The 19152-nt window shown below is 48.9% G+C and overlaps 1 long non-coding RNA gene across 1 annotated transcript in view; it reads right to left on the bottom strand.

The window, feature by feature from the left end:
* Positions 1-1366: 1366 nt before the first annotated feature.
* Positions 1367-19152, bottom strand: part of LOC141419659 (uncharacterized) — a 165061-nt gene continuing 147275 nt past the window's right edge. The window contains exon 5 of the long non-coding RNA XR_012444285.1: positions 1367-1919. This is a non-coding gene — a long non-coding RNA (uncharacterized lncRNA). The remainder of the gene's footprint in view (positions 1920-19152) is intronic.

Raw genomic sequence — 19152 nt, 5'->3', positions numbered from 1 at the left:
TTTTTTTTGACCAGTTTTTTTGACCTGAGTTTGAACTTAGGGCTTTGTACTTGCAAAACAGGCTCTCTACCACTTGAGCCACACTTATTTTAGAGATGGGGTCTTGAAAACTATTTGCCTGGGCTGGCCTTGAACCTTGATCTTCCTGATTTCAGCCTCCCAAGTAGCTAGGATTACAGGCGTGAGCCACCAGTGGCTGGCACAGTCAGTGATGATTTTTAAAGCAATACACGAGTGATTAGTTGACCAGACTGTTTTGAACTCCTCAATGTATTCTCAGAGTAAAGGCTATAGTGACCCAGAAGCAATGGAAGGATATTCTGAAAAATAATCAGAGCATCCATCTTTGCAACACTGACTGTGCTTTAGATGACTGTTCTCAATATTCATCACCACCTAAGGAAGTTGGTGTGTCCAGATGAGGGCCTGGGGGGTGAGGAAAGGCGCAGGGCTAGCTCTAGGTCCCAGGATTTGTGACTGGCACAACTGGGGCTCTCATCCTAAGCCCATGCCTCCGGCCATCCCTCTGTGCTGCCTGGTGCTTTAGAGATACTGCATGAGCTCAACCTTGCCCAGCAACAGGGAGCTCTGAACATCCACTGGCTTCTGACTCAGGGTTTGACAGTGAGCACATGAGCACCCACTAAAACCAGCACTGACCCACAGGCAGTGTGGCCTTAACCAAGTCCCATCTCGGAAGCCTCATTTCCTCACTAACCTTAAACAAGTTCACTCAAGTGCAACTGGTCCCCGGATCAGGCCTGCAGGTACGATGGTGCTGAAACACTGCCCCTCTAGAAACCAGCCTGGCAGTTTATCCTCCTCCAGATTTCCATTTCTATGAGGCAGGGTGGTAAGAGAGTGAAATAAAGACTTCTGGAGCTGGGACGCCAAGCTTTGCCACCAGCTCCCCGCATGACCTGTGGTGAATGAGCTCTCTGTGCCTCAGTCCCCTCATCTGTAAAATGACGGGAACAGCAGTCCCCCAACACGTGAAAGTTGCTGTGAGGATGAAATCAGGTCACCAGGATAAAGCCATGGCGCTGTGTAAGCGCTCAGTGAATGGAGCGAAAACAACACCGTGCTCTTCCTTCAGTCCATGACAGATGTGGCCAAGAAATGTGCACCTGTAATATTTTCTGCCTTCTTTCTTCCCATTGGAAGACCTGCACGTGAGACCTGAATGGTTGCTTTTAAGTAGGAGATGACTTTTTTTTTCACAGTATCATAATAATATTGCTTACTTTTTTTTTCTTTTATTCATATGTGCACACAATGTTTGGGTCATTTCTCCCCCTTTCCCCCTGCCCCCTCCCTTACCTATCCCGCCCCCTCCCTCTCCCCCCCAACCCCCTCACTATCAGGCAGAAACTATTTTGCCCTTATCTCTAATTTTGCTGAAGAGAAAGTATAAGCAATAATAGGAAGGATCAAGCGTTTTTGCTAGTTGAGATAAGGACAGCTATACAGGGAGTTGACTCGCATTGATTTCCTGTACATGTGTGTTACCTTCTAGGTTAATTCTTCCTGAACTAACCTTTTCTCTAGTTCCTGGTCCCCTTCTCCTATTGGCCTCAGTTGCTTTTAAGGTATCTGCTTTGGTTTCTCTGCGTTGAGGGCAACAAATGCTACCTAGTTTTTTGGGTACCTTACCTATCCTGGAGATGATGATTTTTAAGTTCATTGCTTTTAAGTAAGAGTTTGGGACTTTTCCTGATAGCAAATTTGGGAAGAGGAATCAAAACCCTTCATGGACACTTAAAAAATTTTACTGGGGAATAATTCAGGAACAAAATACAAGAAAACTCCTGTGAGGACGAGCATGTACTTACGCACAGGGGCGCAGAGGTCATCTGTTGGCAAACTTTCCAGGCACGACATCCCCGGGAGGCATTTGTTCAGAAGAGCAGCGCCTGGAACTGAAATGACAGCATGAACCTCAGGACACACTCCACAAAAGTAGAGGCCAGTGGTTTTTTTTCTTTAGTAAGTGACTCCTCCAGTGTCTTCAGTCATGCATCTTAAAAATGAGAACCATAAGGCTCCCTCTCCTTCCTGCTTAAGACACATGGCTTGAGAAAGTTCCTGTACGGGTGAGTGACACGTGCCTCCTCCTGCTGCTGCTCACTCTGTGCTGGAGACGTGGCGTGAGGTGTGGCTGTTGTTATGGAAACCGCCCACTGCAAAGAGCCCGTGTGTTAGGCAGATGAGCATGGTGCGCTGTGCAAGGTGTCTTACGAAATACAACAGCATGGTCAAAACCTACAGAGATGTGTGGAAGCACCGTGCGCACAGGAGGGGAGGAGGGTGCTATTTTCAACACTGACTTTTACAGCCTCATGGTTGAGCAGCACAGATTGCAGAGGGCCTGCAAAGGTAGCACCCGCCTGCAGCGCGATCTTCCTTGACTGCTTCGCGATCAGGCGGAGGGTAGTTTGGAATGCAAACCGCGTCACTCACTTTGCTGCTGGAATGCACCGTTCCCCACATCACAAACGAGAAAGCCAGTGCTGAGAGGTGCCATCATCTCTACATCATCAGTACAACAGGAGGGCCTTCACAGTGGCCCTGAGGAGGGCACCTCTCAAGGAACTTATCTCTCAAAAACCTCTTGTTTTACCCAACATCCAGGCTAAGTGACTCAGCTGGGTGACGAAGAAAACTGTCAAGTCACCACCCACTACAGTCTCAAGTTAACGATTACATTGCTGCCAATGGAACGTGAACACAGCCGAACTGCAAAGTGTGCCGTGCTTCTCGGCAAACGGCAATGACAGGGTCCAGATATGTGGGCGGGAACGGAATGATGGAGAAAATGATCCGTGATTTGCAGGTGCGGCCTTTACGCCAAGCACTGTTTAACACAGCCTTTGGTGGCTGCATCTCAAGATGATGTCCTACAGGCCATGTGGTATTGTTGGACTTGTCCAGTACAAGAAATGGTCAGCTAGGTGCAGTGGCTTATGTCTGTAATCCCAGTTACTCGGGAGGCAGAGAGCAGGAAGACTGAGGTTGAAGGTCAAAGGCTAATGAGCCCCCCATCTTGACATGTGGTGCATGTCTATGATCCTAGCTATGCAGGAGGCCATACGTAGGAGGTCGCTGTCAGAGGCCAGCCCTGAGCAAAAAGGGAGACCCTGCCTGAAAAATTAAAGCAAAAGGGCTGGAGACATGGCTGAAGTGGTAAGAGCACCTGCCTAGCAAGTGCGAGGCCCAGAGTTCAAACCCAGTATGCCAAAAAAAAAAAAAAAAAGTCAGAAAAAGCTGTAAATATATTTAACACTGTCTTATAATAGAAAAATAAGTCTTAAAAAAATCAAGCTGAGAAGTACAGACAGGAAGGAAGATCTATCAAGGTCAAAAAAAATGCAAACCAACATGGACCTATTGACTTATACATGTGAGATTCTGGAATATTTAAACACTACCCTAAAATACTAGCATGATCATAAAAATGAGGAAGGGGACCACCATCAGCCAGCTGTGCCACTTTTCACAATTAATTGAGATAGCAAGGAATGCCGGGCTGCTGCTGTCTGGGTTTCCAGTCTTTGGACAAGTGGCTCATTCCTGGTCCTCCTGGGTTAGCCTGCTCCTGACCAAGGGTGTGATAAAGCCTAACTATGAGTCTGGTTCTTTCCCTGTCTCTGCCTCTCCCTCAAAGAACCCAGGAGCCCAATGGCCACGGCTCCTGCAGCCGCCTAGGATGCAATGTTGGGCATTGCCTCCAGATGGGAAAACATGGGCAAGAAGGCTTCCTCAAGAAAACCATGTGACAAGGGTTCTCAGCTCTGAGGACCAGCCTCCCACAGGCATCCCTGGGTCCCCCACAAGCCCTGAAGGCTGGGCTTCAATGCAGCTCTTGGCGGTTCTCATCTAACTGCGTAACTAGGGCTGGGGCTTCTGCCAAACCTGATACCAAGGAGGAGAGCAGCAGGCTGCGGGTCAGCTGGGGGACACGCCTCATGATGGCACTCCACTGCTCTGGCAAGGAGCCAGGGGTCTTGTTACAGGCAGCCCCCACAGGCCCAATTTGGGAAACTTTACAGACCTAGGAGCTTACTCGGCTGATCTCTGGTTCAAATCAAATCCAGTGATACATGTCTTTTCCTTCTATTCACCTTTCCTCATGAATGTACTTTTAATGAGGTGCAATTAAGTGATTCCCCATTTAATGGCACCTTAAACCGGGATGAGAAGGACAAGTAGCCTAAACTTTGGGACCAAAGAACCAGACGTGGCCTTCTCTGCTGCTTGTCATACAGCCTTGGGCAAGCTACTTAACCCTTTTTTGAGCTTTAGTTTTTCAGGTAGAAAGTACAAATCACATGTTAACTCTCAGAGTGGTGAAAACTAAAAAAAGCAAAAAACAAACCAAAGAACTCACACAGTTTACAGTAGGTTTTCAATAAATGTTACCCCACACACTACCATGTTCCCTCAAGAGTGGATGGCACATCTAACATTTTGGCTAAAATTTCCAGAAGGTCTATATAATCGATGTTAAAATTCGTGTGAAAACCCAGGCATGGTGATACAAACTTGTAATCCCAGCCCTTCGGAGGCTGAGGCAGGAGAATCACAAGTTCAAGGGCAGCCTGGGATACACAGTGATTTCAAGACCAATGTAGCTACAAAGCAAGACCCTGTCGCAAAAAAACAAAAAAAAACAAAAAACCAAAAAACAAAAAAACAAGGGCTGGGCATGCAGCTCAGTGGCAGAGCACTTGCTTAGCATGGTCAAAGCCCGGAGTTTAACCCCTGACAAAAAAACAGTGTGAAGGGCTAAAATAAGATTGAGCATGAGTAAAGAGACTGTGGGTAGGTCTGGGGGCCTCTACAGAGGGAAGGAGCAGGCCAAGGAAATGTCCAAATGAGGGATTAATAGTGGAGAAAGAGACAAGACTCTTGATACTGGGACCAGGGTGCTCTGACCACATCCACCTGTCTACTTGTTCACAACTAATCCATTGTGTTTGCCACACAGCAGGGGCCGTGAGAACACAAAAGCAAACTGGAGCCCTGGTCCAGTGTAAGCAGACACATGAACACACCATGACCAAGGGGCAAGTGCCAAACAAAAACACAGGGCAAATGCAGGAGGCACTAGTCCCTGTGAGCCACACACACAGGTGGAACAGGCAATGACTTTGGTGGACAGGACAGCCAACAGCAGTGTGGTCCAGCCACAAGCCACTTCTCAACATGCTCGAGATCCACCAACCTCTTCCAATCAAGCAGGGCTATTCACTGCGTATACTGTAGACCATTAAGAGAAACCCGTCGGCAGGTGAGGTGGGCGTGTCTGTATGTGACCCTGTAAGCCTACTGTGGGATGATGTGTACTGTATAGGGATAAGTAAGTGCTGGAGTGTGTCAAACTGGCAGGGAGCACAATAGACAGTTGGGACTGGAGGGGCTCGGTGGCCCATGGATGAGCCAAGAGTCACTTCACAGAGGACAAGGGTCTGACTGCGTTCTCCAGGGACAGGTGGGAAAAAGGCAGGGGATGATAAAACTTTGTCAAAGGGATAGAGGATGAGGACAATGGGGGAGGGGACCCTGCCTGTTGGAAGTCATACAGCAAGGATGTGAGATGTCAGGAGAGCAGTGTGAGTGGGAGGGCCCGAGTGTGAGTCTATCCCCACCCAGAGCGGAAGGGTGGCCGGGAACAGGGATGGCAGGGGTGAGAACAGACACCAAGTTTATGAGGAGGAGGAGAAACAGGTGTTGGTTAGACTCTAACCTGTGGACAGTGCTTCTGGAGACATGATGGAGTGAGTAAGACATGATGCTAGCCTCCACAGGATTCACAAGCCAGCAGGAGACACAGAGAAGTAAAAAGATATTTATGTACACGGGATAAACCGTATGACGGGGCATATGGCGACAGGTAGGGGAGCAGACTTTGAGATTGGGATCAGTTTTCCCAAGGCCTTGCTAGTCTTTGTCTCCACAGAGGTGAAGCCCAGAGGAAATGGGAGTGGTCAGGTCCTCTGGAGTACTCTAGAGGGGCCAGGAGCCCGTTCTCAGGACACCTTAATGACTAAGGGGCACACGTCTGTCTAGCTGGAATGTGGATTGAATTGGAGATGGAGAACAGGTTACTTACAGGATATCCTGAACCGTCCCTGGGCTCCCCAAGTCTCTTCCCCCTCCCCAGACTCTTGTAGAAGGCAAAGGGGAGTGATCACGTTACAAGACCCTGAATCATACTCACCTTGAAAGTCAACCATTGGAGCGACTTTCAAGTCATAGGTAAGATGTAAGTGCACAGGAATTTGGCCAGAGAGGGGGACGAGGCAGGGCCCAGGAGTGTGCAAAGCCTCTGGCCTGCATCTGCCCACTTCACAAGAGATGGTAAATTGGTAAGGTTCCCCCCAGCCACCCCGCTCCAGAAAGAAATAGCAAGGGAGGCTGGCAACATTTTAATCCAATGTGAGCATAAAAACCCAAAGGAGAAAACAATGCACTGCCTTCTGGTCCATGTTCCCAGCTTACTGTGTGGTTTTCTGTTAGGAAAATTTTACCCACAGCTTAAATGTGAAACAGTTGCTAGATTCTAATTTCCTTTTTCTTTTTGGTGGTACTGGGGACTGAACTCAGGGCCTCACGCTTGCTAGGCAGGCACTCTACCACTTGAGCCACGCCCCAGTCCTTTTGCTTTTGGTTTGTTTTTCAGGTAGGGTCTTGTGCTTTTGCCAGGGCTGGCCTTGGACCGTGATCTTTCTAACTCCACCTCCCAAGCATCTGGGATTACAGGTGTTTGGCATCACTGTTCTTAGCTAGCTCTAGCTTTTAAATATACATAAATATGGGAGAGAAAGGAGGAAAACAATCCAAGGCAGATTTCAGTTAAACACAACTCTCCCTTTCACTTGGCACAGGAAGGATGAGCTCATGTCTACACAGTGCTACCTCCCGGGAAGGGGGAGGGAGTAAAGGCCACTGACGGTCCTAACGCAGCCAGGCTTGTCTCTTCAGCAGATCTTTTAAAAAAATAACCTTAAAAATGAAGACAGCTGAGGTACTGAGAAATATTATCCTTTTTCTCCAAAATTATGCCAGAAGCTAAATAAGATAACTTTTCCTCTACATTGTGCTTAAGGAGGTGGCAAACTAGCACTGTTGCCAGGACCAAGGACCAGTTCCTCCCCAGAAAGACCACTGGCAATGCTAACCTTGACACTTCTCACATACCTGGTTTACCTTCTTGGGGGGAATCATGCTTTGCAATGATTAGGTTATTAAAAGGACGAAGTGGTGAATGACAATTACTGAAATGCTATCTGGAAGGGATGGGCAGAGGAGTTACTCTGCAGGGGCGACTCCATGGGCAGAGATCTGGGTGTGAATCCCCACGTCTTTGACTTGCTTTTTATCCTTAGACAAATTATTTAATCTTGGCTCAGACCGTGGTCCTTACACACTTTGAAGGAGGTTGCTGACAGTGCTGACGCACACTAGGATGTCCAGGGTCTATGTTCTCTCCTGGGGACGCCATGCATAGTAAGGTTGGTCCCTGGCCTTGTGGGGCATAGCGTGTGCCTGGGGGAGACTCTCTTGGGTGTGTGTACTGGCACAGCAGGGGCGGCCGTTCTCCCTCTGGCTTGTGAGGAAACAAGTCCTTCTGCGTGGAGGTCAGGGCTCCCTGACATCCTCGGGTGAGTCAACACTCTCCTCAGGCCCTGCTCTTCCAGCTGCTCCAGATGTTCCAGCTGCTCCATCCAGTTCTTTCTGCCACCTCCCCCTGGGCTCCACTCAAGCGACTAGACCAGAGCATCTTCTCAACACCACATCCACGTGGTGCCCCAACGAGCACAGCACGTTCTCAGTGCATTGCTCAATTCTTTCTCCCATGCTAAGGAGTCAAAGTTTGTTTTGTTTTGTTTTTTTTAAGGACTACTATGGCATGAGTTAATTCTCATCCAAGAAAAAAAAAAAAAAGTATGTCAAGTCTTTTATTTTGGCATACAGATGACCTTACTCTTGTTTCTATCCAGGAGCCAATAAACCCACCCCGCACCGACAGAGAAGGTTTTGAAAAAGCTGCCTGTGGTGCATCACTGACTTGTTTCACTTTGTGAAAATGAGGTTCTCCTTTCTGACCTAAATGATTTTCTGAACATTCCTCAGAGGGCAAGCTGCCTCTTCCAGCCAAGGCCACGCTGCTGAGGTCTGGACTGGGCTGCGTGGGGTGGAGGAAAGAGTCTTGAGCTCTGGACAGACGCCTGGCTGAGACTGGCCACTCTTCCCAGCTCAGTGACCTCTGGCCAACCAGAGCCTCCCTGCTGCCATCCCTTCATTTCTCAAATAAGCCCTCTGCTCTCAAATAAGACGACAGTAAAATACGACATTAAGTGTGAGGCTACTTTCTACTTTGGACCTCACCTAAAGATTTTAGTCTTGAGCCCATGTGTGGAACGCAGCCCTGCCGAAAAAGGAACATTCTGAATCATTCAAAACCATTAAGAATGTTGGCTCTGACATCAGAAAGACAGGATAAACAAACCCGCGCCTACTGACTCTCTGCCTTTAACTCATCAGCGCCTGAGTGCTTCCAAGGCCCCGTCCAGGCTCCCTGTGTGCCACTGTCACCTAGGACCTAGTAACACAGGCTCCACACAGGTGGAGGGCATCCCACTTAGAGCCCGCTGCTCCTGATGGTTAATCTCTCAAAAAAGCTGGGCTGTTCTACAACCTCCATCCAAAGACAGGCACATTCCCCCACCTTCCACAGGCCATATAATGAAGAACAAAGAAAGCTTCCCTTTTAATGAGTGCTGTTTTGCTCCAATCCAGTGAGTGACAAATGGACTCCAGGACTTCTAGCTTCCAATGAGTTCTGAATTAGCATTCGTTGATCTGAAGTCATTAGCGTTGCAGGAATGCGGATCTGGTCCTGGATTCTAGGATTTGCCTGAATTTCTCTGCCTTACAAAACCCAGAAAACCTTTTGACTGCCCTTATTTCTTATGCAGACAGTACTCGTGCTAAGCAAACAGGAAACAAAGCAAACTCCAACTTCCGGTCAGTCTGCAGCATAACTGTCCACTAAGTAGTGGCGTTCCGCAGACTTTGGGGAAGTCCTGGCCAGGCCCAGGCTGGCCCCTGAGACCCCATGTATTTTGAGTTCAGGAACAGTTGCTCAAGAAAATGATGGGGCGTTTCCCTTTGGGGACACTTCAGTTGCATAAAATTAACTGGGCACATGGTGTGTGTGGTCAAAAACTTAAAACTTGTTTTTAAGTTAAAAAAAAAATTCTGTACTTAGAAAGAACGAGCCACGGTGCTATTCCCTCCCATTGTGAAGGCTCTCAGTGGTGACAACACAGTTAATATTGCATGGAACATTTATTTGCATTTGACAACTGACTAATTGTCACCAGACTTTTCCATGGCTGTATTAGCACTGAGCAAGCTGGTGGTGTTTCCCAACAGCCATTATGCAGTCGTGAAGATGGAGAGGGGCTTTTTGTTCGGTTTTCTTTGTTTTGAAAAATACTGATCAGCTGAAATCACTGGGTGGTCAGACGTGTGCCTGTTTTCTTTTGTTGCTGAAGAAGCTCATTTTCCCAGGCGGGAGAGATGCTGTGGCTAACTGGCTGCTCTGGACTGAGGTCACCCATCTCTAGTCACTGGCGTGGTGAGTAAGTTACATTAAAAAACAACAACAACAACAAAAAAAAACTGCCTCCTTTCTCTTCTCTGGGAATGAACAACAACAACAAAAAAATCTTAATTTTTTTCAAAAACATCTATGACTAAATTTTTTTTAAAAAGAGCCTCATTTTCACATTTCTTAGAATATCAATGGTTTAGACTATCTCTGTCATGTTGGTGGTCCTTGAGCTATCTTAAGACACAAGTTCAAACAGGTTATAAGACATCATTTGAAAATTCCTTTTTTTTTCCCCCCTAGAGACTGAGTCTTGCTATATAGCCCAAAGCTGGCCTTGAACTTGTGATCCTCCTGCCTCAGCTTCCCAAGAGCTGGGATTACAGACATGCTCTACCATGCCTGGCTCTATTTTTAAATGATACCTGCAAGTGGGTAATTTTACTGTGCTGAAATAAAATGACTGACCATGGACCATAACTATAATTATGGGAAAACTTCTTTGAGCTTTGCCAAAAACTCCTATTTCCTTCGCTTGCTCTGCCACATTAAAAGAAGCCCTCATAGACCCTGAGGCCAGGTGCAGAGGCTTGATGCACTTCTCCCCAGTCCCAGTTTGCCTGGGACGGCCTTGCCAGGGCACTGTTCCCAGAACAGTGACTCAGCTCAGGAGGACCACCTGCTACTGCCTGGTGTGGCTGCCTCTCGGGTCATTACAGTCACGAGGGCAGAGGGACCCAGAGGATCAGAGAACAGCTTGAAGCCAGGTCAAGGGCAGCACCAGAAGGAAAGTTTCTATTTAGGAAAGGAAGGAGCCAGGCCTTAAGGGTGGAGGGGCCTCACACCCGGACCCTGAGTGTCTAGTTTTACCCCATGAGCCACAAGGCCATGAGGAGGAAACCACGAGAAGGCCACAAGAAATGAAGGTGGCAACACAGGGTGCCTCGTGCTGTTAAGGGAGCAGGATGACCCCAGGTTACCTCTGTACAACGCCACTGTCGTAAGTCACAGTGGTTTTCACTCATCAGCTGCAAGGGACCAGGGTGTGCCTGAGGCCTTCCCAGCATCCAAGTGCAGCCCTCCCCGGCACTCTGCGGCCTCTGCCCTCCCTCCTTCTGGTCTGTGCCCAGAGACTGGCGGAACAGCTCCAGTCGTCCACGCTGCGCCCCTCCACGTGGGAGTCTTTACTGTCTGGTCCTCACGATTCCTGCTCGTTCTATGAAAACTCCCCAGACCGACTCTGCCACACCACCCTTGGTACTTATAGTGCTTGTGCCTCACTGGGTTCAATCAACCTGTGTTCCTGGCCTTTGACTGTGTTAAGTGCTTTCAACCAAAGAGATTTACATGATTCGAGCCACATGTCAGACGTGTGGCAGGTGCCAGAGCTGTAAAGGAAAAAGACCTGGTCCCCTGTGGCAGACGTGCACAGGCACACTGAGCTCATCTTTGAGGCTCCTTACAAAGAGCGTGGATTTGACGGGGGAGAGGGAGGCTGATTCTGCCCACTGTGCCACCAAAGCTGTGGGGACCTCTGTGCTGGGTAGAGGACGTGTTTTAAAGGAAGAACAGATTAGACAAGGCAGGGGAGGAGGAATGAATGTTTAGGGCACATATGCTCAACCACACAGTTCGTCCTCTGCAGCCTGGGGGATGGGGTTGGGGGAGGGGCACCAGAGCCCTGGCCTGAAGGACTCTGACAACAGGCGGGGTACTTCTGATGTCTGTAGCAGCAGTTGTGCCCAGGTGAGAGGCGGCTCTGGAAGGGGTTTCAAAGGGGACAGGCACTTTCGCTGCAGCATTTTATTTAATCACTCCTGCATTCTTGAGCCGTTTACTTGGCGATTAATCACACACCGCTTCGTGGTGGATTCATCTCTGGTGTCTCTATCCTGAGTGTCCCTACATTTCGTCCCCTCTCCAGTGGGTTCAACAGCTCCTCCCAGACACAGAGCCACCACTCCTCCTTCGATGGTGACCAGCAGTGTCTTTCCCTCAGGGAAGGTCAGTGGAACTTTTCTGTCTTGGCGGCGCCGGGGCTTGAACTCAGGGCCTGTGCTTGCTATGTGAGCATTTTATTATGTGAGCCACACCCCCAGCTTTTTTTGCTTTAGCTTCTTTTTGACAGGGTCTTGCGTTTTGTGGCCAGAGGCCAGCCTCAGACAGCGATTCTCCCCCATCGCTGGTACTGCAGGCATGCACCACCATGCCCAGCTCACATCCTGGCATGAGATCTCCCTAACACTTTTTGTAAGGGTGGCCTCTGACCCTGATCATCCCAATCTGGGATTACACCATGAGTGGCCTTCAAAGAAACACCTTTGAATGGAAAAAGAATCTGAGGCATGCTGAGGGCATGGCTAAGAGGGAGGCTGATATGTGCCATGCTTTCGCCACACTGCCTGTCAAATGACTAAGTCATCAGCAAGTGCTTGCTGAGTCCTAAAATATGAATGGTGCTTAGAATCATAGAAAGACAGGTGCAAACATGGGTGGGTTTGGGTCATTCTGTGGAGGCCTGGACTAAAGAATTTGTAAGAATTTTAAAGAACGCAGTGTGACTGAAGCCTTGCTTTAGGAAACTGGAGGCATGGTGGGTGGATGGGGATGGTTTCTGTGGCAGACCCAGGTGAGCTGCTTTCTTTTTCCTCCCAAAAAAAGAACCTGAGGGATGCTAAGGGAAGTGAGCATGGGTAAGAGGGAAGCTGATGATGCCCAGGGTTTCTTGGAGGAGATGACTGTTGCTGAGCAGCCATGAGCCAGGTAAGTCAGAGGGGAGGACAGAGGAGCAGGTGCACAATGCAGTCTGGGGCTGGGGACTGTCCAGGAGGAGCCCCAAAGCAGGGGAAAGACATTTGACAGAAGAGCTGTGGGGACACAATGATTGTGGGCAATGAAACCAAAGTGCGGATTAGAGGGATGCCAAGGCAGAAATGCTAAGTCCCAGAGCTGGGATGCCATGTGCAGGGAGAGTCATGGAGAAGGGTTCACCCAGGGTGGAGCAAGCTACACATGCACTGCCCGCTGCTCGCCACAAGGTGGCAGCCTCACACAGCCACTGCCCTGGAAACTTAAGAGCCATCCAAACTTGTGGCTCTGACCACACAGAGCAGAGCCCCACCATCAATGCCACAGAAATTTCAGAGGAGTTATAAGCGCTCTAAGCGGGCCCCCAAAACACGCTTTGCTCTCACCAAAAATCCCTGCAGAGCAATGAAATGCCACTGGTGTGGAATGAGGGCACAAACACCAGCAGTGCTTCTTTTGGGGTGGGAGGACAGTACTAGGGTTTGAACTCAGGGCCTCATGATTGCAAGGCTCTACCACTTGAGCCACTCCACCAGCTCTTCTTTGTGATGAGGTTTTTTGAGATACGGCCTCTCAAACTATTTGCCCAGGCTGGCTTCGAACCTGATCCTCCTGATCTCTGCTTCCTGAGTGGCTGAGATTATTATAGGTGTGAGCCACTGGTGCCCGGTTGCTAGCAGTCCTCTTGACTCAGGCTATGCCAAGGGCAGCTGTCCATGCTCCAGAAAGCACAGAGAGAGCTGAGCACAGACATCTCTAACCAGCAAGGGAAGAGCGGGGCCCAGGCCTGGGTCTGTCCCTCCCGGCTCCTGTCCCTATCTCTGGGAGGCAGGCCAGCCTTCCGGAGGTCCCTACTCATTCCTCCCCATGGGCCACCCCAGGAGAGGCCAGGCCATGTTCTACTGGAGCTGAGAGTGGCCCCTTTTCCCGGTGAGGCCACACATGAAGGGAAGAATGCAGGGCATGCCGTGAGGAGGTGACAGCCTGACCCTACTCCATGGTCCAGGGGCCACCGTCCTCTCTGTCTGGCTTTCCAGTGAGCACGCTCACCTTATTTGACACATAAGGGCAAAGCAGTTTAGGGGCTGTGGTGGTAACAGATTCCATGGCATGGAATCGAGCACCTGTGACTTTTGCCAGGAGAGGCAAACACCGTATAGGCACTTCACACACATGACCTGCTCTATCCCCAGCACGAGGGTACATGAGGAAACTGAGGCACAAAGTCTTTACATAACTGTAATGCTTCCAGTGTCACTCAGCTTGTAAGTGGCAGAGCTGGGACTCAGGTCCAGGTCTCCTGACTTCAGAGTGTACACCGCAGACGATGTGGTCCTCTGCCAGAATCCCGTGCGCTCGGTCAAAGGGGACAGCCGAGGCTCGGTCTTTTAGTTCCTACTCCAGTGCCTCCAGGGCCCATGGGAGCGAGCTCCCACCAGCAGCACTGGCAGGGTGGGGAGACCAGGAGGCCAGCCTGCCTGGTCACCATGCAGAGATGATAAAGAAGGGGTAGAGCTTTCTGCAGATGTGGGTTTCAACGCTACTGCTTCATCAGACCAGCCTTGTGCAGCTTCCCGTGCATTCCCAAGTTGCAGCCCGACTTGCACACTCAGAGCACAAGCACCTGCACCGAGGTCTCCTGCTAGGATTACGGGGTGGGGAGGACGGGGTTTCGCGGCAGTCCTCATGTTTAAAATGTTCTTCACGTCTCCTCTCACTTGTCTGGTCACTGTCCAAGACACAAGCTCAGCACAGCCTTGTCCACGCAACCTGGTGAGTTGCTGTCTACCTCCATTTCTTCACTGGATGAGAGAATGTTCTTATTTTTTCCCTCAGAGATCAGTACAGGGCAACAGAGGTGAGTGCTTTAGATTCAGGAAAACTTTGCAAAAAAAAAAAAAAAAAAGTACTTTTTAAAAATTTTGCTTGTTTTGCTGGATTGGTGTTAACTCAGCTGAGACTCAGCTAAGTGCTGGCACAGAATCCCTTTTAGACACTCAAGAGAAAAAAAAAAAAAAAACCCACAGAGGGAAACTCCTGCCCAATGTGCTTTTGAGAACCAGCCGCTCTGGCCTCCTCTTGCAGCTTCAAAGATACTCTGCTCGATTGCACAACCCCTAACCTTGAAAAAACTCGGCCTTCCCTGCCAGCAGCTCCTCTGCACCCACCTGTCCCTACAGGTAGTAAAAGATTAGAGCTCGGAGCCAGTGTTGACACAACACTTCTAGGCCTTGCTTCCTTCTAGCCACCCCCTCCCTGCCCTGCCCACAAGGTCCAAGTTCATTTCTTCCAAAGTGGAGGGAGAGTATTTCCAAGAGCACACAGAGCTGGAGGTGGAAGAGTGAATGAGACACTTGTTCATAGAGACAGCTGGCCACGGGCACAAAGGGAAGCCACCGTGTGGCTCCCGGGAGGGTCTCAAGCTCGAGGAGACTGAATATCGGAGCCAGGGTCTCGTGACAGCCCCCGGGGAAAGAAGTTCCCCTTAATTCAGTACCTGACACTCCCCACAATGTTGGGAACCAACAATGCAGGTCCCGCTTTTCAGAATTAGCCAGCGTTTGTGTTCTGCACCCTCCTCTGGCCTCTCCACCCTTGCTTGGTTCTTGCTCGTGTCAACCAAGTGGGTCCTCTCTGCTGAAGGTGGCTCTGGTAAGTCCTGCAGGCATACTGTCACGCTTCTGAGCACTTGGAACGATCTGGTTTGAAATTTCCTGTCGTGAGATTTCGGTCCATCCTTATTTACTCCCCTCACAGGTGACAATCATGGAAGAGGAAGTGGCAGGCAGTGGCCTGGGCAGGGTTCCCCAAATAGTCTGGCAACTTTGTAGGGGCAGACAGAGGGATTCCGCCAGGTTCCGGAAATGGAGATGGCCTCCACATGGCTACCTGTCTTCACCTCGATCCACTCCAGAGAAAACACTCAGCAGCATACCTTTCTCCTCCTAGCACAATTTCTCCTGAACCACTCTTCTGCATGTTTACTAAGATTCCACGATGACAGAAATGACACCTGTGTCCCCAACAGGATCATCATCTGCTCAATCAATGTGAGACAAATGTCATTAGCCTATCCTGGTCCTTCTGAGTTACCCTGACCTTTGAATGTTCTGCAGAAGGCCCTCTAACTGCATCTCTCTCTCTCTGTTCTCCTGACCATGCCTTCTCCCACCCTAAGGGAGCCGCGTTAAATGCAGGCAGGGCCTCTCCTGTAAGGATCCAAATATGAAGGGAGAAGTTCAGACTGACCATGTTGCTGAGGGGACTGATGACCTTGGCCTGCTGTGGTAGCAAAACTCATTTCTCTATGAAATTAAAAACTTCTCCTTTCACCAACATTGCCTTGGGGCCCTAGAACAGAGCAAAACTGAGTTCTCATTTGTTTTTTTTTTTAAAGGTTTAGGAAATGCTTGCCCTGAATCTCTAACTCCTCTGTATTCCTCAAGTTACCTACTTGTGAAAATTCATGTTCAACTCCATGTGTCCAAAGATGCTTCCGGCTCACGTGCTTCCACACTGCAACCCTGCAGGCCTGTGGCGAACACCACCCTGCTCTGCTAGTAAGATCTGCTCAACCGTTTAACTGCACGGCCTGTCCCAGCCAGCAACCTCTCTCCGGCCTCTCGTGTGCCAACCACACCGGCTGCCCACGCACATTTTCTTGCTCACTTTCTCATTACCCAGGCACACATACCTCCCACCCTGTTCACTTCTCACTAACACAGCTATGGTCTTCCTTTTTCATTTGCTCAAGCACTTTCCCCGAATCCCCACTCTTCTAAAAGCTTTACCCACAAGAAAATAGAGAAAGCAGCCAGCCTGGTCCAAACACCTAAGATTCACTGTTGACACCTTGCAACTTGGACAGGTTCCATGGCGTGTCAGTGTAAGACTTTCATTGGAGACGCATGTAGGAGGATGTAACAAGGAAACGGATAAAGGAGAAAAATGGAAACCTATTGATTCTCCTCGGTCCAGCTGAGTAGGGACCGAATGACACACTACTTTTGTGAAATATTCTGAGCACAATTTTACCCCTTTGCTTTGTAACAGCTACATGGTACACTAGAGAGCAGGATTTGGGGCCAGAAGACCTGAATTCATGTCCTGCCAGGTCACCCACTGACTAAGTGTTACATGGGACAAGCTGATGCTTCCTTCTCAGTTCCACAGGGATAAAGGAATCTGCTTCCCAGAGACACTGTGAGATTTAAATAAGGTATGTGAACCAACCTCATATGAACTCTTAAGCACCAGACACTAAATAAATTAGTTTCTACTGTCACCAGGCATGTCATTTCTGTCTCCCATTCAAGCATTCAAGAGTGTCTCTGTGTGCTGATATTTATCCAAAAATAAACACTACCCAACTTCTGGCTCTTAAGAGGTCAAGGTAAGTCAGGGCAGACAGACAAGAAAACAGAAAGTCAGAATGTTGTATGCTGGGCACAAAAGGCTCTGACCCAGTGTGGGGAGGCACGGAGACTGCCTGCAGGATGTCCCCTTGAGGAGCTGCTTGAAGGGCAGGCAGTGGCAGGCCAGGAAGAGGGGAGGGAAGAGCTTCCAGGCACAGGTCGAGCAAGACCAGCTTCATCAGCTGGATGGAGATCACTGAAGGGAGCAGAAGTGGGGGGGCCCTGTGCCATGAGATCACTTGTGCCCCCTCTCCCTCCCCCAATCGGGCATCACATAGTCAGACACAAGACAGTCGTCCTGACACAACAGACCTCTGGGTCCTGACGCTGCCTCATTCAGAGCAGGGCCTGAACATCCCACAAGGCCCAACACTAGTCCCTAATAATGGAAATGGGATTCCATCCCAGGCCACAGCGTTTCTCTCCGCTTGTGGTTGGGGTAGCTGCTTTGTTACTGCCTTGTTTGAACATATTCCCTGACAATCACAGCACATTTTCTGAAGTCACGTGTGCAGGTGAGCTAATACCCATCATTAGTAATGAGCTACGGCCAGGTGATCTAGAACAAAGTAGGGGCATGAGAGTGCCCAGCTATGCGGGAGGTGAGGTGCATCCATTCTTCCCTAATATGTTAAAACCACCACAAATTCAATTAATCCTAAATCCTAAAATATGAGTCATACAACCAAACAGGATGCAAATTCAAAGCTTGGGCCTAGCAGTGCTGCGATCTGAATCCTGGCTTCTCCAACCCTTAGTTTTCTATTTGCAAAATGGGTATTGTAATGGTACATGCCACGGAGGCTTATTGGTCAGAAGAAACAGATCAATGTAGTTCCTTAGTGTCTGTGGGTATATGGTTCCAAGGAGACTGCTGATTCGGAAAGCCCACAAATGCTCAGGATGCATGGAGTTCAGGACTCTAAAATTACTCAAATTTACTGATACTGTACCTGTAGCAGGTCTGAGCACCCACAACTTGAAAACACATGGAGTAGGCGCCATCGCTGTCACAGAAATTTCTGTTGTACACATTGCTACTGCCTGCCAAAAACTGGATCTTATTTCATACTGCCTTTCAACAGATGAAATTTCTCACTTTCTCACTTAAATTAAGCACATTACCTGCCCTTTTTGGCCTGAGAGAATTACCCTAACTTTGATCTTGCTTTTTGGGAGGCAGGTTTTTTCACAAATTAAGGCCAAGGAAACACTCAGCAGATGACACAATGAAGTCAGTTCTGATGAACTGCTCTGCCTGGATTCAGCTGCGTAATGCACTCATGGGAGTTTGTGATTTTTGTCCTTGAAATTTCTTTTGATTTTTAAAATTTATTATTATTTTTGACCACATGTGGCCAAAACTGTGTGAAATAAATCTTTGAAGAAGGTGGGGCTGCTGTAAGGAGCTTGGCACAGCGCCTGGCCCATGGTACCCTGGACACGTGTTGTCACTAACCTTTTGCAGCTTGGCTGACTCAAGTCCACATGGGTTTACATGATGGAGGAACAAGAGACTTAAGTTTTGCCTGTTACCTCTAAGCCCAGAACACCGAGGCCACAGAACTGCAGCTGCAGTGGCCAGGAGTTCTGGGTTAGTCATGAGTAGCACGTTAGGTCACAGTGAATCGACAGTCTATCACATGGTGGTGACATTTCAGTTTCACGTGACAGCCACTCATAGTTAAGTAAGTACACTAAAAATGCCCTCTGGAAAAGATCCACGACCTGTCTAAAACACTGTTCAGTGCCACTTTCTTTTCTTGGGGGGTGGGGGGAATACTTCATTAAAGCTTTCTCTTCAGAATTCATCTTAAAAGTTAAGGCGGCACACCAAGTACTCACTTTGTAGCCCAAGATGGCCTTGAATTCACGGTCCTTCTGTCAGCCTTCTAAGTGCTGGGATTACAGACATATCCACCACGATGGGCGTCAAAGTTCTCTTATTTGCCTTACTAACCTGTTGGACGACTCCACTGCCTGTGAATACATCCAAACTTTACATCGACGCCTCCTTGTTTCTGTCACATTAACCCTTTGGAAAGAGAAGTTCCACACAGACCCGACTAGCCTAAAAAGCCACATCCTCTAATGACGCCTTCCTCAGGATTCCCCATGCTACTTGATGGGAGCAGGGAAGTAGCTTCAACGTCCATTCCACATGATCATGACCTCACACAATCTTATTTCCTGCAGACCTAGTCTGGAAGCTAATTTTTAAAACTAGCTGTGAGTTTAGAAGATGATTCATAAACTCAGTGCATACCAGGGTGGTGACTGGTGCAAGGGGAGATTCTTACATCAGTCTTC

This window comes from Castor canadensis, chromosome 2, assembly GCF_047511655.1.
Source record: "Castor canadensis chromosome 2, mCasCan1.hap1v2, whole genome shotgun sequence".
Classification (NCBI taxonomy): Eukaryota; Metazoa; Chordata; class Mammalia; order Rodentia; family Castoridae; genus Castor; species Castor canadensis.
Note: the sequence above shows the minus strand (reverse complement) of the source record. Positions and strands in the feature narration are given on the sequence as shown.